Source organism: Catharus ustulatus, chromosome Z (assembly GCF_009819885.2).
Source record: "Catharus ustulatus isolate bCatUst1 chromosome Z, bCatUst1.pri.v2, whole genome shotgun sequence".
Classification (NCBI taxonomy): domain Eukaryota; kingdom Metazoa; phylum Chordata; class Aves; order Passeriformes; family Turdidae; genus Catharus; species Catharus ustulatus.
The window spans coordinates 52427170-52454270 of NC_046262.2; the positions used below are offsets into that span (position 1 = coordinate 52427170).

General features: G+C 35.8%; 1 protein-coding gene across 4 annotated transcripts in view; it reads left to right on the plus strand.

The window, feature by feature from the left end:
* Positions 1 to 27101, plus strand: part of PRR16 (proline rich 16) — a 420408-nt gene that overhangs the window by 126931 nt on the left and 266376 nt on the right. Inside the window, exon 3 of one of the 4 annotated variants that reach the window (XR_004420666.1) lies at positions 18771 to 25598. The exons of 2 other annotated variants lie outside the window; for them this stretch is intronic. The gene's annotated coding sequence lies outside the window, so the exon portion shown is untranslated. Of the gene's footprint in view, positions 1 to 18770; positions 25600 to 27101 lie in introns of those variants that run through there. One more of the 4 variants, XM_033084928.1, reaches the window with a different exon arrangement.

The window sequence follows — 27101 nt, forward strand, 5'->3', positions numbered from 1 at the left end:
AATCTACATTCTCTCTTCAGCCATTCAGTTACCTGGAAAATTTATCCAGAGAAGCACCTGAGGAAAACATTATCCAGCTTTTTCTGTTGCTCCTGTCCAGCTGGCTAGCTCTGTAGTTATTTATAATAATATGTATTTATAATATTTACAATAATTGCTACTATATATAGTAGTAGTTATGATAGCTAGTTAGCTAGCTAGTTACTTATTAGTCATCAGTAGATCCCAGGAAATAGTACCTGCTTTCTTATATTACTGTATAACAAAAAGGCATTTACCAGAAATACCAGCCTTACTCATGTCTTGCAAATATTCAGGAAATTACCAGTTGAAGCAGTCAAGAAGAATAAAAGCCATGGAGTCAATGATATGAATGACTTGGGCTTGCCTCCATGATGAGACTAGTGTTGTTTTGCTCTTTAGTTTCATGAGGTAAATTGGGATGGCTATGTTAGGACATAGAACGTGTCGGTGTGACAGCTGGCATAACTACTCTGTCTGTCTTTTTATGTATTTTGGGCACTGTGTAGGTACTGCAGGTACAGCAGGTGTGGGGGCAGATTGTGCCTCTTGGGAGAAGAGCAAAGCATGCTGCAGAGAGATGTTTGGGCATGTGGAATGAAAATTTTTGAACAGACAGAGAACATTTAGCATTGTTGCACTGGCAAACTTCAAGAAAGAGACACTTATTTAATTAAAACAAAAAAAAAAAAGGTGAAAAATTTTTTTTTTTTTTGAGGATTCTTGACTCGTAGGAAGCCACCAAATAATTATGAGTGTAGAGGAGGCCTTGAGGTGCATTCTGACCAAGAGGAGACATGTTCAAAATTATTTTCATTTTGATCCAGAAGACCCAAATTGCCTTTTTCAAATGTTACCATACTCTAGGAGCTGTACTTTGAAAATTGAAAGAGATTTTTGGTTCTGAAGCATATTTCTGCTTAGGAAGTATGCTGGAAAATCCACTTGAAAACTGCATCCTATTTCAGGTCCTGAGAAAGCATTTCTGTTTATAATTTCTCTGCTTAGTGCCCTGGGGTAGCTGTCAAAATCCTTTTGGATAGCACAGTATTTACATAGAAGTGAGAAAACAAGACTGTTTTGGTATAAAATAGGTTTCTTTTTTTGTAATCCTATTTCATCAGGATCCTTCCTGTGTCTGTAGTGAGTAATTAACTGAAGTCATGCTGTCTCTTTGTCAATGACTTTTACATTATTTTCTGAAAAAGCTGCATAGTTTCAGCAAAAGCAATGGGGGAAAATCTCATACTCACAGTAATCTGGAATCATGGTTGTGTTCTAAACAGAAGATGGGGTTGAAATACAATCACAGGAAGGAAAGAAACATTGTTTTTTTCATTACTGGAAGGATATTTTAACATTTAAAATCTACTTTCTTCTCTCAAGTCTCTCCCTTTTTCTTCTATGTGCATTCTCTGTATACATTAAAGAAAAAAAAAAAAGGGCAGGCTCTTCAAGAATCTATGTTCACAGAGAAATTATGTACAAGAATGCTTGTTTCTGAATCCCAGCCAACTCTGAATGTCAGCAAGATAAAGTAGCTCAGCCCTGCAAATGTCTTTTCCCTATCTACAAAACCCAAAACACATTAGGTTGTAATCTGCAGCTTTTATTGAGTAAAGGCATCTCTAGTATTCAGTAGTCACCTAAAATAGATATTTCAAGGTAATAATTTACAATTTTGTTCTTGTGCTTTTTCCTGGGCGTCTGTGTTATTAGGTTTACTTGTGGCATGTAACTAGGGCTAGGTGAACTTCAGATGAGCCTTATAAGGTAAATTAGTGGGCTTGTACCATATCACTACCTGAAATCCTAATAACTCTTGGCAAACTTAAGATATGTTAGGAACAAAACAGAAGTTATTATTTCCTTTTTCATTTTGCCATGTTTCACTTGAACAGGGCAATGTTCTTGCTGTTCAGTTTTACTGGAAGTGATTGCTTTTCTTCAATATTTGGAATACTCTTGTTGAAATTGTTTTGCGTGGAATATACATAATGGAGATCATACTTTCAGTTGGCTGATTGTACCTACCTATAAAAGCAAAATGAAATTCTGATAAATATGGTATTTTCTTTCTATGTATTATCTTGTGTCTTAGGAATTTTAATTTGGCATGTGTAACAGTTTTTCTTTAGAAATATCCACCCATGAGAACTCTTATTCTGGATGAACTTTAGATTCTCTGAAAATTGTTTTGATTGGTTTACACCTTTTTATATGTACAATCAGATTAAATTCTGTCCTAGATACTAATGATGCAAATCAAAATGCTCTTTGGCCCAAGCAGGCTTTTACTCCATCTTTTGTTGTATTTTAGTTTCCCAGTAGTTACCATTTCCCCCATTCCACTTTTGAATTTGAAAGCTTTTCACTTTGCTGTAGAGGTCATTTTTTTCCCCTGATACTAATTTTACAGACTGCAGCTCTAACATCATGTGTAAGATTTAACTATAGTAGTTCTATTCTGACACACCTCACTGTGTGTCTTTGCTTCTTTGCTGTCCTGGCTCTGTGGAACACTGAGATTTGGGGAAGATGGTGCTCAGAGGAACATCACTTTCTTCAGCTGATGTCACAGCAAAATGAGGGTATATAATCTTCACAAATCTATCTGCTCCAAGCAGGTGGGATAAATTGGTGTCATTGGGGCTGGTTCTGCATCTCATCTCTGGTGAATGCTATTAAAGTCTAAAGGGTATCTGAGATTTCTCTCCACAGGCTGTGTTGGCAAGTTCAGCAGGAATTCTGCCATTGAATACTTTGCATTAGAAATCACTGTGAAAACAGTGGTGCAACATCTTCATGGTTGAGGCATTCAACTCTTCCGGGCCCAGAAACCTCTCAGACTGTACTCGCACCCTGAACAAGAAGTTTATCTAGCAGTTTCCTTCAGAATAAGTTATAGTATGTATTTTTGCCTTTCTAAGATAGGGGGTTTGTTGGAAAACAGTTTTTCTCATTTCAGGATCACCAGTAGGGATGGGAATAGTACACAGGTTTTCCTTCTTATGGGAACGATGGGTCAGATAGGAAACAGTATTAGTGGTTTGGGGTGTTAATGATGATGAATTTAAGAGCAAGCCTGGTAATAAGAGGAAATCAATTCTGGAGCAGAAATTAACTTCTGACAGTCCACATTTCTGAGTTCTTGTGGAGAAGTCTGTTGGAGGAGAAACTTCTAGAATTTCAATTACTGAGAAAATAGACAAAATGACGTATTCATTTTAAGCTGAGAGCCAGTTAAAAATGACATGTTATTTGTCTTCTCTGTGTCTCTAATAAAGACAGAAATGTGTGGTTTGTAGCCCAGAACATCTTTCAGAGTCATGGTCTATAATGTCATGCAGGCATTTGGGAAAAGTACAAACCAATTTCAGCCCTGTGGTTACGATCAGAATTGGATAATAATGCTTAAAAAAATATTTTAAGAAAATATCTGTTATTAAAATGTGCATGGTTAAGGTCAAACATTAAAAAAATTACTTTTATTTTTGCAGTTTCTATACCCGTGGTCACAAATGGTAACGTTTAAAGGTGACTACAGATATGGTAGTATGATCATTTATATTTTCTGATAGTACAAAACTTGTGTGATCTACAAATTTGTATCCTTAGATGTGTTGGTTGCACCTCAGATTGTTGAAATTTGTATTTTACAAAAGGCTTAGTTTCTAGACAGAAATAAAGTTACCAGAAAGTGTCAAGGTGACTAGTGGATTGTTTGGCACTCAATCAGTTGGACTACTTAAGAAAATACAGTAATTTTACTAATTGCTTTGAAGAGTCTTACATTATCTTCATATTGCGTTTATAATGCATCAATATAACAGATAGCTGTGCATTCAACAGGTTTTATTGAAATTAAGTAGGAGATAAAGAAAATATACCTCCTAATAGTACTGTGAAATGTTACAATTAATCTCTGTAGGTTAGATGAAGCTATAGAAAGCAAGTTTAAAACATTGAAACTTTAAGTAGTGTAAGCATTTCCTAACTAAACCCTGGGTTATGAGAGCACCTTTTTCAATCCTTTGCAGCTATTTGCATTTAGATATCCTATAAATAAATTATTAAATACATAATTTAGAAAGTTCTGGCCCGCTATGTGATTTCTGCCATGGGTACAAAATGGGATAGCTTTATGAGTTTGAAATATACTCTAAAGTAGGTAATGATGCAGAGACATTAAAATCTCATCTTAGTTTTTATGTTCAACCTAGGCTTCCTTGCTAAAACCTTCTTAAATTAATGAACAACTCTCTTGTGCATTAGGATTTGAGTATCACTGTTTCATGTATTTTCTGTAATAATTAATGCTGTGACATCTGACACCAGGGCCAAATTGCATTGTTACTGCTAATTAACCTTGCATTTTAGAAAAGAAACGGGGGGGGAAAAACATGACTTGGAAATACAATTTCAAACTGTTTTTATAAGTGCATTTGTTTTAAGTGTGAAATATATATAAAAATTCCATATCCTATATGAATGTTACTCAGACATGACAATATCTATTTTTTTTCATTATTTAAATTGAAGCAGGGCATGTAATTTATCAAAGAAGAAAACAAACTGTTTAACTGGTTTTCTTCCACACATCTCTTTTTGCTTCAAGGTTGAACTCAGCCGTGAGAAACACTGTAAATTCATTGTATTGTAATGCTTGTGCTGTAGAAAACCATAGTTTTTTCAGCAACTCTAGTAGATGTTACATGGTTAAATAAAACATGTTTCTCAGTAAAAATCAGCTGCTGAGCCCACATTGGGTCAGCATTGGCTGAGGAATTTTTCAGGAACTGCAGGAAGAAGCTATATGAGTCTCCTTGACTTTTCCAGAGATCCATGAGAATTCATAAATTTCAGTTTCTAAAGAGGAAACTATGACAGGAAAGAGAGGTGATTTTTTGGCTGTGTAACCAGTGAATGTTTTAATTTTGCAAGTCATTAGTGATGCACACTTCTGGGAAGAAGGTACATGCATGTGCTGGGTAGGGAGCTAGCTCTCCTCCTTGAAGCTTTGTCAGAGCAGTCAGTCATCGGGCACTGAACAGTGCAAGAGCAAAGGGCTGGGCAGCTGTGCAGAAAGCACAATTAGTATGGGTAAGAAATTGAAGATAGGATGGCTAGCAACTTGGATGTTTCACAAAATAAAAAGAAAAATTTACATTTGTTGAGGGAAGTTTAGTCTACTTTTAGCATTACCTAAATTTATGTAAGTTTGCATAACTGGTACAATCCATTCTGGGGTTATCACCTCTTTTATGTGTGACAAGTTTGTATGTATTATATGACAATGAAGAGAAAAATACCTAAGTTTAGACTAAGAATTAGAATGTTAGGTCATAAATGCCTATGGATGTATTAAAGTCCAGAGAGATTAGATGGATAGGCACATTGTACATTAATCTTTTGTAACAGTGTAACACTCTTTAGGAAAAGATCAGAGATATTGCAGTGTTTTCTAGTCTTTCAAAGTAGTCATGTAACAATAGCAGTAAGGAACATATTGAGAAGGTTTCAAGACTATGAATATACATTTCCATGGAGAGGACATTTGCATTTTTTTCAAGAAGCAAATTCCACCTTTATTAAGTAAAGCCTTGATAGAAGTAGTCCAGAAAATACCAGAAGAAATGAAATTATAATGCTAAATTTCACTTCTGTGAATATTTTGGAATGTGATTTTCCTAAGTAAAAGCATGTACCACACTGAAGGGCTGCACCTTGCCTGTGAGCCTGCCTGCTCTTCGAGGAGTGGAGACTTCCCAGGCAGGGAGGGGGTACAGGAAAGTATTGGGGCAGGATGTGGTGGTGGTGGTGTAGACACACTCTGGGGAGCGTAGAAAGAGGCAGTACAAGTCATCCCTGTCTGTGCCATGGGGCTGTGTCTGCAGCACTTGTAGATTGTTTCTTCTTGACACAGATCTCTCACCTTCATCCAGGCTGTACTGCCAGCCCAGGTGCAGCAGTATGTAGGTGGGGAAGTGTCCACCTCTTCTGAGATATCACCATAATGGAGTGGAACTAACCAAAGATAGGTGCAGTGTCCTTTCAAGTAGCTGCTGTATTGTTTGAAAAGTGGAAATCAATCTGTGCTAGATCACATGGAGCATAAATGGTTCAGCACAAAACAGTTAACACAAATTTTACTTCCATATATTCCATCCATACCTGTCAATTTATCACTAGTAAGGTATGACAGAAGGAATGAAATTTTAAAAATCTGTTGTAAAAGCATTAAATCAAGGAATTATTACTTCAGCTGTTTTTTTAAATTATTTTTTAAGTACCCATGCATTTTTTTTAAGTACTGAAAAGTACCCAATATATTTATGAATAAGTGCAATTTCTGAATATAAGCCAGATTTTAAATTCACTAAGAATATGTCACTTTAGGGTACTTTTAAACATAGTTTTTGTAGTTACTGGAAAATTATTTGAGAAATTAAAATTTTAATAATCATCATTGGCCTGCAGGCTACTGAAGGAATCAATAATAGGAATTACATTTTACTAAATACAGAAAACATAAATAACCTCCTTGGATTTTCCTTTTAATTCCATCTCAGTTAACAGGCCTTTATTTCAAAATCCTATTAAATAAAGGGGATTTATCTATTTAATCCTGTGATTTTGTGAGGAAGAACTTTCTGGTACTGTTTTAAACCAGATCAAGAGCATATTGATCCTTCTGCAAAACCTTTATGTTATGTTTTGCTTATTTTTAAAAAGGAAAAAATTATCTGAGATACCATCATCCTACTTAGTTTTTATAGTGCCACTACTGGACAGCTGCAATAAAAAAAAACTTCTATGCATAGATTTATAAAATAATTACTCTGAACAGTAGAACACTTGTATTTCAGTTAAATCTTCTAAAACACAATATGCACTTTTGCTACTTCTGATGCATCCTTATCAGTTGGTACAATGTTCAGCTAACTCTTAAACAGTTGGCAGGTTTTGAACTTTCTTATTTATGGGAGCTATTTTTGGGGTGAAGGAGAGAGAATAATACGTGGAAAGAATTATTCACCTCTAATCTCTACTGTAGAAAATCCTTGCATACCATGTAATTCCCTTTTTTAAGTAGTGTATAATTTGACTTCAGCCCACAGGCAAGATAGAAGGTTCACTGTTTTGGTTGCTATCTGTAGCTCTATGGTGACATTTCTTTTGAAATTAGAAACATGAGAAATAAAGTTATCACAGTACTGGTGTCATATTCCAAGTCATCAAAAAGAAAAAGAAATGTGGCAGTTTTAGTTTCCCAATATTTCCACCATCTGAGGTGGCACTGTTTTAAATAATGCAAGCCAGCAGGGCCAAAGGGTGTGTTTGTATCCATCCTTTTAGTTATAGCTCTAAGGAAAGACAGTGGATTTTGTATCGCAGTGAAAGTAAACATGAACTGTGTATTTGTATGGCCAAAATGAAAAACCGAAATCTGTCATTCCTTTCAGCATTTAGATATTCTATCTGACACAAATCCAATTGTTTTTCATTCACTCATAAATAAAGCATGGAACAGATGTGCTAGGTTTACAAATTGCTGAAGAAGGAGATGGTGTTTATAGACTGCCTTTCTTTTGCCCTCTGTTGCTAGAGATAAGAGAAATCCAAATTGACTTGCTTCCTCTGCCTGAGGCATTTTAAACTCACAGCTTCCCTGTGTCTGAAGCATACCCTGTGTTTCTGTATGTAGCAGTATGGCTTCAGCTACTCATGGCTGCTCTGAGATTTTGGTAGAGGAAGATGCTCCAAAAGAAGAGAGAATGCTGAGATGATGGTAGGATTTTGGAAAAGCAATGTAAGTATCATGCTGAAAGGACAGAGTATCCGCTTTTTTATCTACTGCATCCTATGCCCAAAGGATGGCGTGAATTTCTTATTTGCAGCCTCCACAAACAGACCCTCTTCAGTGTGTCCAACAGTCATGTACACACTGCCAAGGGCACTCATTTGGAGTAACGCCCTCCCCATTAGCCACAGTTTCCCATCAGATCTCCTTCAGACCCTGAGCTGCTGCTTCTGCAAATGTGATCATCCTGGCCATGCTTTGTGCCAGCTTTCTCAACAACCATAAACAGAAGTGAAAACCTTACTAAATTCTGCCTTCATATTCTCCCTTCTCTTTGACTTCTCTCCCCCCAGTCCTTTGAGTAAAGCCATATTCTCTTGTGGATGAGTGGAGTTACCTGATACTCATTGCAGCAACAAAGGCAGCTGAGCCAACTATTCTCTCCTAGAGTAAGTTTAGGCATTTCCCAAAATAGTTTAAAATTTGGTTCTCAAAGTAAAATAATTTTGGTTATCCCAAGACTTTTAATAGAAGATTTCAGAAGGATGTAGCTAGCAATTTATTGTTCAGCACACACTCTGTGTTGGTGGGAGGAGTGGTAAAACTTCACTCAAAATGGAGTCTGGTGGTGGTGTGGAAAAAGGCTTTTCAGAAATTAAATGTCAGCTTGTCATTTGTCCCTGACATTTTTTTACACTTTTGATATGGCACATGATTTTGTTACATTCTCGCTGAGCTTTCAGCTGATCACTGACTTAGATGGAGATAAGTGCAGTGATTTATATGCTCACACGCTAAGAATTTCCTATATTTCTTCCTGGGTTTGTTTCTTTGTTTTCTTATTAGAAAATTACTATGGCACAGGTAAAACAAAAGTGAATTTAGCATCTTTACTTTCAGTGATGCTTACAAATCAATGTTTTTATTTTTTATCCTGGAAATGTATTCTGAAAGTTCAGTATTTCTTTGCAAGCAGTAACTATGTCATTCCAATTATTGGTACAGATAATCCAGGTTATAATCCAGGACATGTCCATGGCTACAAAATACAAGGATTGGACGTATAAAAGCAACTGTTCCAGTTTTCATCACTTAAATGTTATTGTGTTGCTCTTAATTAGATCCTCTTTTAGGCGTTAAGAGGTGCTTAGATAACTTTAAAAAGGGGAAGGGATAGTGAGGAATAATATATTTTTCAATATTAATTGTGAAGAAAGTTTCATCACCAAAGCTACACCTTCTCTCCTTGAATTTGCAGGAGAAGCACCAAACCGTTCTGTTTTTCATTACTGTTTTAATTTGGTAAGAATTTCTATTCAATGCTTCCCCTCCCCATTGTCCTGTCCAAAACACAGTTCCTTTCATATGTGTGCGCACACACACATGCACATGCACAGACACACAAAAACTAACAAAAACCACAAAAAACAAAAACCTGTCACCAAAACAAAGCAGGGTGTGTTATGACAGGAACAGAGGGAATTATCCAAATTATGGATTCAGCAGTCTTTTCTTCCCCTTTCTTTCCTGTCAAATGGTGTGTAACACATATAACCATGTTACATCACACCTACATAACAGAGTTCTGGAAGCTCATTTCTAGGATTGCTCAAAATAAAGTAAAAGGCATAATTCTGAATGCCTAAGAAAAATATAAATACTGATATTTCTGCTAAACTTCTAATTCTGCCTTTTCAATGTCAGTTTCATGTATTTTGTTGTGTTTGAGTGGTGGGTAAGAAAGTTAATAAGTAGATTTTAAGAGAGGATGCACAGGACAATCTCTTGTTTTATATACAGGTATTTGCAAGAGCTGTTGAAACAAAAGTTCACCCCTGAAAGGGGAAGTTTACACTGAATCATTGTATATTTGCACAAGTTATACATTCCTGTATTCATTTTTATAATCTTGAAAGCATATACATGCTAGTGGAGTAATCAAAAATTAGAGCTCTTTCCAAGATTAATGAAAATACATAGAATTTTCCATAAGGAAGGAGACTTTCAAATGTCTTCAATGTAAATGTGTTGCCAGATTGATCTCTTTCATGCATATTTGTTGCTGAAAGTACAACAACAAATATGAAGATACCAATTAATATCCTGATGTCTTTTTCACCTTCCAATCTAAAAATGTATTCAATCTCTGTTTTAGTTTATATTCAGTTTCTTCCTGATACCGTTATTTCCTTTGGAGCTCAAGAAAGTAACTGATTGTGTCTTGATAAATGAATGTGTAGAAGCTTTAGTATTTTCATTTAATGAAGCAGAAAGGCTCAAGCAGTTGATGGAACACTTTTTGTTCGGCCTTGTACTGGAAAGGGGCTGTGTTTGGGTGGGTGGGAAGTCTTCCAATAGGCTGTTGAAGCATGAGGACTTGTAATAAACTCTATCCATGGGCCTCAGGACCTCTACTGCATTTATGGATTTCTGCCCAAAATTCAGTTGTGAGCTACTCAGTAATTTCTACGTAAAAATTCTCAGAAACCTCCAGACAGAACATCCCAGTGTCCAGCAACATCACAGAAACCCCTTTTAATGAAAATAATTCAATTTGAGTATTTTGACTAAGCAGAATAATAATGAACAGTAATAATAATGAATCATTGTGTGCCTTTAGTCACATTGGCATGTTTAGGGAGAACAGGATAATGTAATTTCAGTAATCTCCATATATCTACTGTAAGTGAAATTAATACTTTTTCTTGTGTGGCAAAATATTTGTGCCAAATGATAAAGGAAAAAATAAATCCTGTGAAGCACATGGTAATGAACAGCAAGTGGTTTGCTAGAATCGCAAATTATTTTATCCTTGAACAGGCAAACTGCAGAAAAAATGCATCAAAGAATTTATAGATTTTTTTCTGATGTCTTTTAAGTTCTTTTGGCTTGCAAAGTAAGCTTAATCCTACAAGGCTGATGGATTGCTGGAGTAATTTGAAATAGATGAAAGATCAGTAAATGTCAAAAAACAACAACAGCAAAAAAAAAAGGCAGAAATATTGATAGTTACATTGTGCCCTACATGTCTCTTTTCACCCATGTAGGTTTTTGGTTGTTTGTTTTTTTTTTTTTGTTTTGTTTTTTAAATAAGGAGGCGGAGGGCTGCCAGCTCACTTATCATCTATCCTTCCTAGCTTCAGGCTGAATGAGAAAAGGTTATACCTGTCAGCTGGAAGATGTACTCAGGGGAGAATGATTTTCAAACCATTTACAGGTCACTTTAAGACATGTAATTATACAAAATCCTCTAAAATCTAAAAATTGAAACATAAGAATTTTTATATAATAGCAATTACAAGTCTTTTAAACCATTTAACTATTCTGTGTGATATTTCAGTTGTATTGATTTTAATGTCCCTTTCACGGACTGATAAAAGGTTTTTTCCTTTGTTGTGTAGATTATGCTGTATACCAAAGTAATTTATTTTTATTCATTGAGTGTAGGTTCTCAGGGATTTTTATTATCATTGTGTAGTATAGTTAGTGTGCTTTATATAGTCAGCTCCAGGAACTGAGTGTTTTAAAAGTATGCCACAGGAAATCTGAATTTTTACAGAAAAAATACTGACTTATATGGGGTATGGGTTGTCTTTTCTTACATGTCAGACCTTCCATCTTTTTACTTTCTGCCAAGAACTGGAAGGCAGTGATGGAAAGATCCTTGGATTAATTAAAGAGGTAATAGGTGCAGCACTGATTAGGAGCTTCCTCACACTAAATACTCAATGTGACATGCTTTGGCAGTAATACCAAATGCAAACCTGCTTCATCCTTGATATTTTTCGTTTCAGTATTTACTTACTCTGATGTTGCCCATGTTAAACTATGTAGACAAATTTTGTAACCAGCTTCCCAAGTGTTTTACTAGCTATATGTCACTAATCATTAGAAATAAAATGTTACATCTCTTTCTTTTACTAATCTTTGTTCTACCTCTAGTTAACACAGATATGCATTCAAACCAACTAAGGAAATTTGTTTTGACTCAGCTTGAAAAGGTGGGCAAAAATAAGGGCAGAAAGATGAAAATAGTATCACATATTAGCTAGCTCTTATATTTTAAAAAATGTGGTCAGAATGAATAGGTGGGTTCCCTGAACGATAGGAGATTCCCTTGGAGAATCTCAGATACACAGCCTTGATTTGGGAAAGCAACTGTTGGCCTCAGGTTTAGGTAGACATTCATCTGCATTCCTCCATACTCAGGGAAGGGTGCTGAAGAAACAAGTTGTTGTTCACTACTAGCAATGTAGGGTTTATTTGTTTCACAAGTGTAGCTGAACCTCAGAAAGCATCAAAACTCTATTTTTCTTAGTGTTTTGGCTTGTAGGTTGAATATTTCAGAGTATTTACTTCTGAAAATAAATAGAAATCTGTAGAGCCTGAAAAGGAAAGAGGGAAATAAAATGCTAGCTTGCAACATGTTGATTAAAATTATTGCTTGGATCTCAAAAAAAATCTGCAACCAAACTAGAAATGCAGCCAAATTTTCTTTTACAGAGTGAAGTGCCCTATATACAAAACTGACTTTATGGTTTGATTATTGTCTACTGAGCACATGGTACAAATTCTTTCATAACCCCTCATGAAGCAATGCTCAAGTACTTTCCATATTAAATGATTTTATAGCTAAACAATTGATACCTGCTGTTGAAGAACCACCCCGACATTGAAGTGTTTGTCAGTTCACAGTAATTTCCATAGTATCCTTAGGATGTATCTCCTAGGAATGAAACTAAGCTGAAGTATGAGTGCTTCTGTATAAGGAGACCCACCCAGTGTTATTCTCACATGAGTTGCTGCTGTTGGCACAACTGTAGTGGCCGCTTGAGCCATGGCTGCAAAACACAGTCTAACAACTGCAGTCTTCCGGATATTGTCCAAGATTTATCCTGCATGTAACCCAAAGGGGTAGAAGAAAGAGAGAATTAATATGTCTCTATGTATATTATATGTATATACATATGTAAGACACATAAATAATTCATAAAAATACATATAGGTGATTGTATTTAATAATTGACATATATATTTGATTACAATTGATATGCAAGCATTTATGTGTATTTAGACTTGCTTTTTAAGCAAATCTACATCAGAAGCCTGTCTGCTGGGACAAGCTATAGCTTCTTAATCTGAAATGAAATGCATAGCTCAAATTTTATACTCTAGTACAAAGAAAAAGCTGATTTCATCTTCTTGATAATTTCTTGCTTTTTTATGCATATTAGTTAAGTTCAAGATGATTTTTTGAGAAAAATAATTTTCTGGGAGCTGGTAAACGTGTCTGAGACAAAATGAATTAAAACCACCCTCCCAGAAATATTCATGGGTACTTTTTTCATGAAAGATGTAACATAACATATCCAAAAAGTCATGAGAAAATAAATAAGCTTCCCAGGACTGTATTCACACTTCGCATAACCAATTCTTTCTTAAAATATGTTATGATACTGCCAAAAGAGTTTTCTAACATATCAGGGACTGAAAAGACAGATGAAGTCACGTAAAGAAAAATTACTTGATAAAAATGTTTCTTAAATTTAAAAATGGTAAACAGAAATGTATTGTCACTGCCAAAAGTATGTCTGCAGAATTCTAAAACTGCTAATTTAGATATGCTTTCTCTGCATCCTGTACATACAACTCTACTTAAAATTCATGTATACTTCTTTTAAAAGGTGATGTGCTTCTGACCAGTGAACAAGACTGCCAGGTTTTCCCAGGATGCATGAATACCATTGTTGAACCTAATACACATTGTCAATGCATAAATGAATTGTAGTGTGTAAAGAAGAAAAGGAAAATGTGTACATTTCATTTGTAATGTGCAAATATTTTCATTTTTCATGCCATTTTCAATCTCTTCCTAAGCTTGGAAAGATAAACGTCCAATAAGCAACTGGGATTTATTTTCTGCTTATTGGTAAATAAATTATTTATGGATTGAAACAGTAGGATGGCAATCTCAAATAAATATGTTTTCTGAAGCTTCTGACGAAAAAAGTAGGAATAATTCCAGAAAAAAAGTGTGGCAGTGGATTTGTTAACATCCTATGTTGTTTAGATTTAAGTGTTCTAGTTTTTACAGAAAAAGATGTCCCAACAGGTATCATGACGGGGATTTCTTGGATAATAGAAAATAGCAAAAATCCCCAAAACATTGAAGAAACATTCCCTTTGCTTTTAGCAATTCATCTATTGAGGATATTAGCATAGCAATTAATCTTACCTAAAAGAGTAAAAAATTTAAGATAAATAATAATAAAATAGTTGATGTCAATAATCAATAAGATAGTCTATGTCTGAATCTAAATATTTCTGTATCAGGAATAAGTAAGTAATTTATACAACGGAGAACTTAACAGATTTCAGAGATGCCTTTTGTATTTTAACTATATCTGGAAGATATATGCACTATGTTTAGGAAGATTTATTACTATATGATTTTTTGGTTTTGTTTTTTTTTTCCTGTTAGACCTTTTGTTGTATTCCTAAATATGTGAGTACAACTAAGAACTTGGCATCTGCTCTGACTTGCAGTGTACTTAGGTAATAACATATGTCCAAACTATACTGTCTGGGCACAAACAGCCCAAATAATGTACCTTGTTTTCAGGCTAGTCTTTCAGGTGCTTTACCAGACTTAAAATGTTGCGAAAATTACATGGTTTAGTATAAATCCAGTAAATCTCCCTTTCTCATTTGAACATGAAGTACATTTCCTAGTTGTTTTCTCCTTTTTTCTTGATAAAAGGCATGAGGCCCAGTGTAGAAACCTTCACTAAAAGTATTATTTTCTGTGATCATTGACATCATCACTGCACATATCACTTCAAAGTTGATGATGCCTTCTGTATAATTTTTCTTGGTGGTTTTCAATCATACTACTGCATTTATTGGTCTTTATTTAAAGTCCAATAAATGTGGTGGTTTCTCTGTATCTGAGAATAGGGTAGCCATTCTGTGAGGGTGAAAGGAACCTTCCCTTAGTAACCTTGTCCCTTAACATTTTCCTAGCAATTTGTGATCATGGCCATGATGAGACGGAGGATGTCCTTGTAGATGGGAGTAGATTCTCTTTTAGTTTTTTAAGAAGACTGTGACAAACAGAACAAAGCAGAAGGTCATAGATGGTTTTCAAGTAATACATGCAGAGAAATAAAATTTATTTTTTTATTAAGAAGATGTTTACCTACTTTTGAATGGGGAGAACAGCAACATTAATTTCTTTGATTCTCTGGCTTTTGTAACAAAATACTGATGCTATAGATGGAAGAGAATGACATGGTGATGCTGCTCAAGTAAAGAAAAGGAGAATGGACATGAGTGAAAAAAATTGTGTCCTGTGAATTGTCTGAGCCCTAACTCCTTAATGACTTTAATAAAGTCAGGATTTTTTTTACCATGAGGTTATTGACAAGTTATGGTGTAACGAAATTATTTTGTAATCGTGAATTACAGTAAATTCACGAATACAAGCCGCACTGAGTATAAGCTGCATCTCTGGGTGTTGGCAAATATTTCGGTTTTTGTCCATAAATAAGCCGCACCCGAATATAAGCCGCTCTGTCGTTCACAGCGAGGACCCGCGTACAATTAGTAACAGAACCGCGGGAGGGCGGGGTTTACTGGCTGAGCTAAGGCTGTGCAGGCTCGGCCCGCTAGGGGCTGCTGACGGGGCCAGGTGGCCCAGCCCGGTGCTGCCGCTTGGGGCCGGCCGCCGCTGCCACTGGGCTCGGGGCCACCCGCCGCTACCACTGGACTCGGTCACCCCGGGTCGGCGCTGCTCCGCGGTGGCAGGCAGGGACGGAGCTTCCCCCACTCCTACGGCAGCGGCAGCGGGCGGGGACGGAGCTTTCCCGCGCCCGTGGCGCCGGCAGCGGGCGCGGACAAAGCACCCCGCCACCTCCCCGAGCCGCGGCAATGGCTGCGTGGGGCTCCCGTCGGCTCCCCAAGACGCGGCAATGGCGGCGTGCGCTTCCACCCACCTCCCTGGGCCACAGCAATGGCTGCGCGGGGCTCCTGTCGGCTCCCCGGGCCGCGGTAATGGCGGCGCAGGACCTCTGTCGGCTCCCCGGGCCGCAGCAATGGCGGCGCGCCCCCCCACCCGTCCTCCCCTGGGCTGCGGCAGAGGAGGGAAGAAGAGAGCTCTCCCGCCTCTCTCCCCGCCCCCCGTGCTGCCTGCAGGGAGCCAGGGCAACACAGTAACACTGTAACAATCGCGGAATGCCAGCTTTTACTGGCAGGTGCTTGGCTCGGCGCCCTGGCTGGCACGTCTGTAAATGTCAGAAAATTATTCACATATTAGCCGCCCCCGACTATTAGCCACACTTCCGGGTTTCCACCAAAATTTTTGTCAAATTGCTGCGGCTTGTATTCGTGAAATTACTGTAAATGTATAAAACTGAATGTGTGTACAGCCTTGCTATCAAAAACAGTACAGACCGTAGGATTCGAAACTGGACAGTTCAGGATAGGAATCAGTAATTAGTAGGTACTTTTTTTTTCCAGTGACTGGTCTTTTTTCTCTTGCTGCTCACTTCTTCATGTGTACAATAACGGCTTGCAATTATGTATTTTTGGGGAAGGTAGGAAGAGGAGCAGCTGGTTTTTTAATGCAGGCATTGCTATCTAATGAATTTTCCACTGAGCAAGGTAAATAATAATTTTTAATTTGAACATATTTTTTATTAATGTGGAAAGGTGCAAAATATTTTCATAGTTTTTACTCTGTAGCACAATTATTATAAAGAAAAAGAGACAGTCTTTTCTTCCTTGGTTAGAATGTTGATGAAATGAGGGTGAATGACACATGGTTGTGTGAGTTGGAATGAATTGAATTGTGTGGGTTGACAACTGAATACGAGAGATGATGGAGGAATTATTGTATACTTTATAATATATATACTTTATAAATGTATACTTTATAATATATAACGACTTCCTAGTTTTGTAATCATCCTGGGTTTTGTTGGGGATAGAGTTAATTTTCTTCTTAGAAGTATTTGGATTTAGAGTGAGAATAATATTGATTAACATAATGGTGTTTCAGCTGCTGCTTGGTAGTGCATACCCTAAATCAAGGACTTTTCAGCTTCCTCTGCTTTGCCAGTGAGGAAGTACATAAGAAGCCATGAGGGAGCAAAACCAGGAGAGATGACCCAAACTGGTTAAAGGGTTAAACTCATGTCCAGTAACCTGGGGGAACTTGGGTGGGACCTGCTCATACAGCTTGAGGAGAGGCTGGATGTCAAGGCTGGACATCAGCCAGCAGGTGGTGACCAATATTGAATTGTGTATGACTTGTCTTCCTTGGACTTAATTTCTCCTTTTTTTTTTTTTTTTTTTTTTCCCTCTCCCTTCTGTTATAATTGTTTTTTGTTATCAGTATTTTAATTTTATTCTATTTTATCCATTTTTCCTCAGTTCTCCTCCCCAGCCCATTGTGTGGTGGGAAGTGTTTGAGCAACTGCATGCTACTTAGTTGCTGAGTGGGATTAAATTACAACAGCATGATATTGTCTATGTTTGTGAATTACAACCCAGAGGAAAAGAAAAAATCATATTCCCCTTCATGTCTGCAGTGCTCAGACTTGTATTTTACTGTATTCAGAATCTGTGTTTGAGGAACAACTTTTTTCTGACAACAAATACTATTCACATTATTTCTTTTGTGAGTATTATTATCATTATTTTAAATGTATGTTAGTTGGGCCATATTCATCTTGTTCCTGAGAATTAAGCTGCATTCAAGGGTAATACTATCTCTTTTTGGTGATTTTTATGAGGTAATAACATACAGGAATTATTAGCCCAAATGTAATTGAAGCCTGAAACTGTGACAACTGAGAAAACTTGTGATTTTAGTGATATGAAGACTGTCTTCAGTTAAAAAGTAAGCTGCTAACAGATGTTTACAACATTCTTCATTTTCATTAACAATGTGAGTCAAAACCCTGAATGGTTGACTAGGAAAACAACTTCCTGCTAAGCCAGTGGTATCAAAAATTTATTATACCAAGATTGCTAGACTGTTGGGTTACACTGAGCCACTAACAATTCTGAGTGTTAAATAAGCTTCCCTAAATATTTTATCTTTCCCTTTAATACTGGGGGAGAGAAGCTAAAAGGGTTTACATTACACCAAATTCAGATTCCTTTTTTTTTGTCTGACAGTGAAATTCCATCCTATCCCTTGACAATCTTTATCAACCTAAATCATTCGAGTAAGAAATGAGAGGAAATGTATATGAGGGGCTAGATTCACAAAACTAATGGCAAAGAAGAAACTTCCTCCTCACTGAAGTTTGTACCTCTAGGGGTAAATCGAGGAAATTGTTATTCTTTTCCTCAGGATATGTAAATTTAATCCTTTAATACAAAGTAGTGTCCTAACTACCAACAGCTATGTATTCCAAGATCTCTTTTTGTGATACTGCTGCTTTTTGTTGCCTAATAAATAATGCTAGAAAAACTCAGTAAGTCAGTGAACCTCTGCATTAGCTTTCAGCATTATTAGTGTTTTACACAAATTAAAAAAAGATTCACAAAAAGGAATGTGAAAGTCTCAAATCAGAATTTTATTTTTATTTATTTTATTTATTTTAGTGACAATAAAACTTACTTGTCAGATGGGGAACTTCAGCCGAGTTCACTTTCTATTTAGTCTTTAAACAGCGTCCAGATTTCACAGGGGATGTAAATAATGTGATTTCAGAGACACCATTGATGTTAAACCCATTTACCCCAGCAGAAAACCAAGGCTTGTCTACATAATAAATAAAGTGCAATTATAAAAGATCAAATTGCAAAATGCTATTTTTTTTAACTCCTACTTAAATGAAAAAGGGAATGATAATTCAAAATTATGTTTTGTTGATTGACTTGTCTATTTAAGGAAACATTTTTTATAACTTTGCCCTTCTTTTCTTTTTAACAGCACCTTCAGGCTTGAAGGAATATCTATATTTGGAGGCACGTCAATTAATTTGCATATCAGATTCATCATTATGACTTCTTGCAGGCCAGATCTGAGAAGTAACCAGGAAACCTGGCCCTTAGTGGAGAATGGAAAAACCCTTGAAGTCAGAGCACAACTGATCACTAGTGTAATCTGCATTGAATCATCTTTCTCAGATCTGACAGCTACAAGCTGAGTCCTGGCAAAAACCACAGCCTTAAATTCCATGTAGTGGGAAAGAAGGATTAGAGAACTCAATGTCTTGCCCCGTTGCAGAAATTGCTGTCTCCAAGTCCAACACCTGAGTTCTGTGCTGAGCAACCAGAGTACTAAACAACGAATTTTTTATGGGAACAGCCAGCATCAACAAATATTTCAATATGTAGCCAAAAGGAGAAACGAAGCACTTACATAATTTCAGAAAATGGTCCATTTATTGTAACAGAGGAATGTTACTGTCTGTGGGGAAGAAGACCTTTGTCATCCCTTGTATATATTGAAAGCCATACAGGAACAGGGATAAGTGAAGTTCAGTCACTTAAAAGGATGCTGTCTCCTGTCCTTCACCCAACTTTGAGGAAGTTCTGCTCTTAGAGATTGCATCTCAATGCACTTCTATTATTTGCACTGTCACTTCCATTCAGGGTAATGATGTGTGCCACCATTTGCACAGACGGCCCCAGGAGATTTTAGGCCACAACAAGCTATACTTTGCCAGGGCTCCAAAAGGAATTAAAAGGTTAGAACTGAAGAAAGACGTTTATGCTCTCTTTCACTATGGGGATCTCTTCACAGAAAGGACTATGGTCCTTTCTTAGGATGAAATAAATACATGCATATACATACATATATACATATGTATATATATGAAAAAGCAGCAACATGATAAGGTGTATTTAAAAAGGGGATATAATCTTTTTTAATAGCATCCTTTTTTTTAATCATATTAGCAGCCGAGAAATACAGTCTATTGAATTATACATCAAAATTATTCCTATTGAACGTTGACATTTAGTCCCAGTTACTGCTAAAGAAGTAATTTGTAATATGTACTTGGCATAAAATTTTTCTAGCCATTTGTCTATATTTCATGAAAAAATCGAACAGACAAGCAACATTTTCAGTTTATTTTTCTAAATAAATGTGTTGTTTGTATTATTTGCAGTCACTCATTTTGGCTGGTTTTCATTATCTCCAAAAGTGATTTAAAGACAGAACCAAAACACAGGGATTGTTGTTCTTGTTAAGCTGTAATGATTTGCTGAATGAAAGCTTTAATATAAATACTGTAATTTGTAAAATGATGAAGTATATTTATATAGGCAAATATGTATGGAAAACAAAAGGAGGTATTTTAACTCTTAATTTCAGAACATAGTTTATTTTAATATCCACAGGAAGAAATTAAATATATAATGAGATAGGGTTTTTATTATCAGTGAGTTTTAGTAAGTGAAAATTTGGATGTTTAAGAATGAAATGAATGTAGTCAAATAATGGTGGTTTCCCAAATTATACAGAGACCTTTTGCCAACTGTCTCATTTTATTCAAAGACTGATTTAGTAATTTGTGGGGTTGGGATTTTCTGGGGAGTGTGTGTGCTAAGGTTTATGTTTGGTGTTTTGTTTGTTTCAGCATACTGACAAGACCATAAATTTGATACTAGTTGCTCATAATTTGAAAAGTTACAGAATAAAAGATTGTTTCTTAGAACAGTCTACAGTTTGGAGTTAAGAACAGTCATTTTTATCCATCTAATGCTGTGTTTTGTTGTAGAGTTATTGAACATTTCAATGCTAGAGCTGTTTCAAATAAAAATATTTTTTCCTTTTTTTTCTTAGTCCATTAGCCTATGTGTAATTTCAAGAGAAAAGTAATGCATTTCGTTCCCAGTTCACTTAAATAATTCCTCTTAAATCCAGTTATATGTATCTGGTTTATAAAGCTGAATAGGCTTTTCTTTCACTTCATTGCTTTGTGGAAGCAATTAAGTGCTCACTAACAGAAAAAGTGTTCAACAACAAAAATTAATTTTAAAAAGTCTGTGGGTTAACTTTGTGAAGGGCAGATATCTTAAAAATGTTTTGCTCTGATCTAATGTGCTAACAAGTGTTGTGTGTGTATGTTTGTGTGTGTGTGCACGCATGGCACCTTTACCTGCTCATGAATGAAATGCCAGCTCTGCTGAAGTAAGTGCCACAAGTCCTGTTGCTGCAAAAGATGCTCATGTTACTGTATTTTTTGGTGAAAGACCTGAGCTCTGTCTTTGCTTGTGACCCTGAAGCCATAAACAGCTTTTGAAGTTTGTCAGGAAATTGGAAAATTAAGTAGTTTTATGTTGGGCTCCCTCATTTGGCAAAATTTGAGATGATCTTATGATTTGACTCTTTTAATGAAAGTTAGTGGTAAATTTCTTTCGGTGCAATGATAAATGAAACCTTTGTATTTGTTAAAGAATGATGGCTGTGTTTTGTTCACACACAATTTAGCTTTAGGCTTATAGTGTTCTTACTGTGATGTCATTTCTGTGTCATTAGAATACATTATTTGGACACACAACTGGCATGGCCTTGATTTTCCTCCATTTCTGGATAATTTATATTTTAAAATTGGAGAGCTTGTTCTTTGAGACAAGTGTTCAGTTCTTTAAGAAGGGGACAACATTATTGAAACCATGAGAAAATTTCAGAATGATAATTTGAACACTTTTATCATTGCCTAATAATAACACTTGAAAAAGCTCTTATTTTTGTGAACAAAATGCATTCATCTGTATTTGAAAATAGCCAAATAAAAATTCAGTTGAATACCTTGTTACTACTTGCAAATACTTTTCTGCTATGCTGAGTTCTTGATCAGCTTGTGTGTAAAAATTTTATTGCACAGAACCCACCTGAAATAATGCACAGTTTTCTTCAGAAAAATACATGAGATATGAAAAATAATGACTTGTTCCCAGGAGTGGTTTTATATAATGTGTGAAATGCAAAAATTATACCAACATGTAGACCTAATTTAAGTGATAAATATAGTTGGAAGGTAACACTGCAGACCACAGGTCTCATTAATCACATGCTGTTATATTTGCACCTCTGCTTAACTGAGACTTCTTGCTGGAAAGTAAATTTCAGTCTGTGTGCACACTCATACAATGTCATGTATCATGTCTTATTTTACTACCAATGTCATTGAGTGAAATCCAAAGTGCTTGACTTTCATAGATTTAAATTAAATCTTTAGATAAGTATTCAATATTGGTTATAAATTGAGATGATGTCTCTATATTGTGCAGATACTCCCATGAGACAGCATTTCAACACACAATTTCAGAAATTGTTGGCAAATAATTAGCACTGAAACACTTTTTCTTAGTTTAAAACCAGAGGAGGCAATTAGATTGTCTCATTGAACAGGATAAAAACTGTTTTATTTCCATTATGTTCATCCAAGCATACTGACAAGACCAGCAGAACTTTTTCAACTAAGATGGCTTTACAGCAACTGTTGGGTTGTTTTGTAGGTTTATGTGTCTGTCATGCATATAAGAAATGCCTGCAGAAAGAGTTCTAGAGTAATCGTGCATTGTTTCATTAGCTGGTATCTAAAAAGCCACCTGAAACAGCCAATAGGCTTGAAAGGATGAGGTGTGCAAAAAATCAAAATGCTGACAGCTCTAGACGTGTCTTCAGGACATAATTTCAGTACTTTATTTTTTTAAAAGACAAGAATCACTATTATTCAAGAGAAAAATTGGGATGTGTTAAAATATCTCTTTTGTGAAATGGAAGAAAAAGATTACAAAACCTGGTGATCACCAGGGTGTTATAAAAGTGTACCTCTCCTGACAGAGTTGCCCCACGTGTCACATATGAGAATGCCCAAGGGACAGATTTTTTTTTCCTCTGATGAGTGATGTGCTGTGTACATAGCAAGGCAATGATGCTGTTAGTAAAACCTGACCACCAGAGAGTGGTGGGGTGTTGTCTAAGGGATGGAGGAAGGGCAGCATCCCTGACCTGGAGCTCCCCCCAAGGGAGGAGGCTGTCACTGAGACTGGGTCTTAGAGGGAATCTTAGAGGACTGCTGTAACTAAATCAATGATTTTTATGGTCTGGACTGTTGAAGATTCCATGAGGGAGGAAGCCAAAGCCAGGTGGATGTTGTTTAAATTACTTCTCTCTCTAGATTCAGTATCTTTGCAGAGCTGCCAGGAAACCATGAAATCTCCCCACAGTTGGGCTGAACTTCTGAAAATACAGTTATAAACAAGGAGTCCTGTTCGGGAGATTCTGGAAGGAATACAAAGAGGGCTAAGTCATGGCAGATGGCACAGAGACTATTTAAGGTATTATTGAAGTCAGAGAACAAATGCGTTCTGCTTAGCTAGAAAGGCTTGAGAAAGAGCGAAAGGGAAACCGCACAACGAATCAGCAGGATATCAGAGGCTGCTGAGGGCAACCCATCCTTCAGATCGCTGAAGATTTTTAAAGAAAATGTAAGGAATAAATGTAAGACTAAAAATAAATTTTTAAAAAGCCCAACAAACCAAACAACTAAGCCCAGACCAACATTAATCAAAACAATTCCAAGATATTTAAGAGATTTCTCCATTAAAATAGCTGAAAGAAACAAGAATTAAGAAATTCTGTTTCTACAGCAGAGCAGAGGGAGATCTGGGAGACTGTAATGCTGAAAAATAATCAAGGAAAACAGAAACACTTAGAAGAAGCTGTAGGAACAAAATTGTCATAATATTTTTATTCTGCTTGTGCTATGGAAGGACTTTTGCAGATTCTCACACATAAATTTTTGTGGGGGAGCTCACATGGAGTCATGGTTTGTCAGGTTGAGGTGGTACAAAACAAAATGAGGGGATATACACCTAAGATTTTTAAAGACATTCAGGGATGAAGTAGCCAAATGGTACCTGTGGCATGAAATTCATTGTTTAAAGCTATTTTGATAGCTTTTGAGATGTTGCCAGTTTTAGATAGGAAGAGTATGATCCTTTAAATCAGTACCTGGCAAAGGGGTTCAAATAATAATAATAACTTTCTAGAAACAGCTAGAATGCTCTAACAGTGTCAGTATTACCAAACACCACAGGAAATTGCACAGATGGCTAAGAGAAAACACAGAGGAAACTGCAACTGGCTAAGAGGAAAGTTCCTGCATTCATAAAAAGGTTTACAAAATATTGGACAAAATAGTGATTTTTGTATCAGTTTTCATAGGCAACAGAGGCCAAGAGTGAAATTTCAGGGGACATATTCTGTGATCCATGTGTCTCAAAATATATTTTAACATGTGAATATGCTGGAAAAATAATGTATAATTATTTGGTAAATTTGGTGACCATACTAAGTTATTGAAGGTGTTAAATAGGAGTGGCCTGAATGACTGGTTATGAAAATTAAAAATTTAATTCGTGAAGATAAATGTAAACTGATGTGAAAGCAATTTTATATTTTTACATATTTCACTTAGGTGTATATTTAGCAGTTCTTGTGCTTAGGAGGTCAGAAAAAAATACAAGTATGCAGTTAAAAATTAGCAGGAGAGCAGCAGAGAAAATAAGTGAACATTAAATACATCGTTGTATCAATCAATAGATGTTCAGTAGCCTAATATGATATTTAATGTTTTGAATACTTGCCCAGTTCCTTGACTATAAAACAAAGAAACAAAAATGTGATCAAACTGAAAAAGCTTCAGAGAATGAATGAAAAGGTAGAAAAATAAAATTATACAATTAGATTCTGTGAAGTGACAGCAGGCAACAATTCTTCTGCTCAACAGAGGAGTGAAAGAGAAGCAGAGTGGCAGGATCTCGTGAATGACATCAAGTGTGCAGTAGCAGGGGACATCAAACAAATCTAGCCACTAGGAAGCTCAAAAATAACACAAAAGTGTTTAAGTAATGTGGAGGGAAGCTTTGGTACTCTCACTCAAAACATACTGCATATGCTGAAAATCTATGGGAAATAGGGGCTGTGAGAAGAAAAGGAAAAATAGTAATTGAGAGTCACTAAATTAAGTGATCCTGATTTTGCCTCAGTGAAGACCCATTGATGTCAGGGTGAGTATAATGAAGATTTTCTACATGTGTGTTCTGGATCACTATCAGCTGCTTTTGTGGCTCACATATATCATTTACATAAACTGAAAACAGGAAGCAGAAAATTCTGCTTTTGTGGTGTATACTGTGTACTTTATAGAAGTACAAACAAATTAGCAAAACCAGCCAGGGCTTTTCATATGGAGAGCACAAAAAAAAAAAAAAAAATCCGTAAGACAGGTAAGGGATGAAGTTCTGGGAGTTATGTAATTATCAACAATTCACATGTTCAGTAATGTGTTACATTGAGGTTTATCTATGAGATTTAAATAGGCATGTGTTGTTGTTAAGAGAACTAATGTCAAGCAAGAGATTAATGTTTCAGGAAGTAAAACATCTCTCAGTCTTTTGATTAGTGCTGATTATGTATTTCTTTAAAAGAAACATGTGTCTGTTTATTTGTTTCCTAGCTCACTGAAATAAATGTCCTTTTCCAATAAATGTAGTTGCTTTGCAAGTTGTGAATGGAAACCACCTGGATAATCAGAGTGAAAAGCTTTGAATTTGAGAATCTGAGCCCCATATTGATCAAACTCCCTTTGAATTATCTACATTTGGATAGTTGGAGAGTTTTTGCACACTTCCACTAAACTGATAGCAATTGGGCATATGACAAACCCCTTGTTTATAGTGGAGACTTCGACACTTTATTTTGTTAGAGATATTAATGCCTAGAATTTATTACTAGAAGACCCAGTCAATAGGATTTAAAATTTTTGAAAATTAAATTTCTAGGCCAGTTAAGATTATAAATGAACCAAAATCTATATGTAATGTGGAATGCAATGGAATTTATTTGATTTAGCTTATTATTTGTTTTCATTTAAACAGATATTGCAACAGCAATAAATAGGTTTTGGAAAAATAATTGTACAATAAATTTTTTTCCTGGAGAAAAATGTTTAAGTTGTTGCATCTGCAGAAGTGAATGCATTTCAAATTATTATAATTCAGGCAGCAAAATATTTATTACTGTTGTGACTATCACTGTTACAGTTGTGGTACTATTGATGAAATAGGACAATACATTTGGTTTTAAAATTGTTTTTCATCTATCTATTTTTAGAACAAGTGCTTGCTTTTCCTCCAGTTTCTCTATAATGCTCTCTGCTTTTGCATTGCTAAAAGAGACTTCTGCTTAGCTCATTCCTCTGTTTTCAAACCACAGTTGTCACTGTGACATTATAAAATTAACTTAATTAATCTGCTGGGAATTCATTTATGTTGATCATATGCCCTCTTCTTTTTGCTGAGAAGGAAATATTGCAGGATGGTCTTGTGTTGACAGGCTTATTTTTATTCAGTAATCTGTACTGTTTTTATCTTATGTTAAAGTAAATGTGTGGTATGTGAATGCAAAAGCTGACTAAAGGCACTATGTTTAAAATAGGCTGTTTAAAGAAAGTTTTCTAAGTGAACTTAGTATATCTTGAAAATGAATGAGAAGTATTTTCATTTGCCTGGTTATAGCTTGTTCTAATTAAACTAACCATGTGTTGTTTTGAGTAGAGTGAATTTAACTGAATGAAATCACTATATATCCACCTTTGTTTTGCTTTGCAAAATTGTTTATTTTCTGACATTGCAGCGAATCCTACCTCACATTTAAATAAGTCCTTAATTCGGATTTTAATTAGGATTTATTTTATGCAAAGGCAGTAAACAAACAATGATAAAATGTAGAGTGGCAAAAGGCAGATCTTTTCAAAAGTACAACCAAAATGGTAAACAAATTTGAATTTGTTTTGGAAAGATGCAGTCATAAATGAAGTGAAAGTGCATTAGAAGATATAGCTAAAAGATCTAAATTCTGACATGAAAAAGGAGAGGTCACGCTGATCATTATATTCCTGGAACTGATGCCTGCAGAATATTAATTAAGAAACAGTAAAATATATATCATAATTTTACTTTCAAACTTTTGCAGTTAGGGTAGATGAAACTAAGCAATGCTAAAAATTCTGGTTAGGACATCTTTCTGGTTAAAAAGTGTTTTGGTTTTGCTTTGTAGGTGATCAACCAAAGCTTTGACTTCATTACCTTCTCTGATGATGCAGCCACATGTTTTATGGATCCTGCTATTTCGTCATGAAAACATTTTTCCATACATACAACCTGATCTAGCCATCTTGCTCTTCAAGGCCACCATCTCTTCTATAATCCCTTTTATATTGCTTGCTACTTCTGCAAG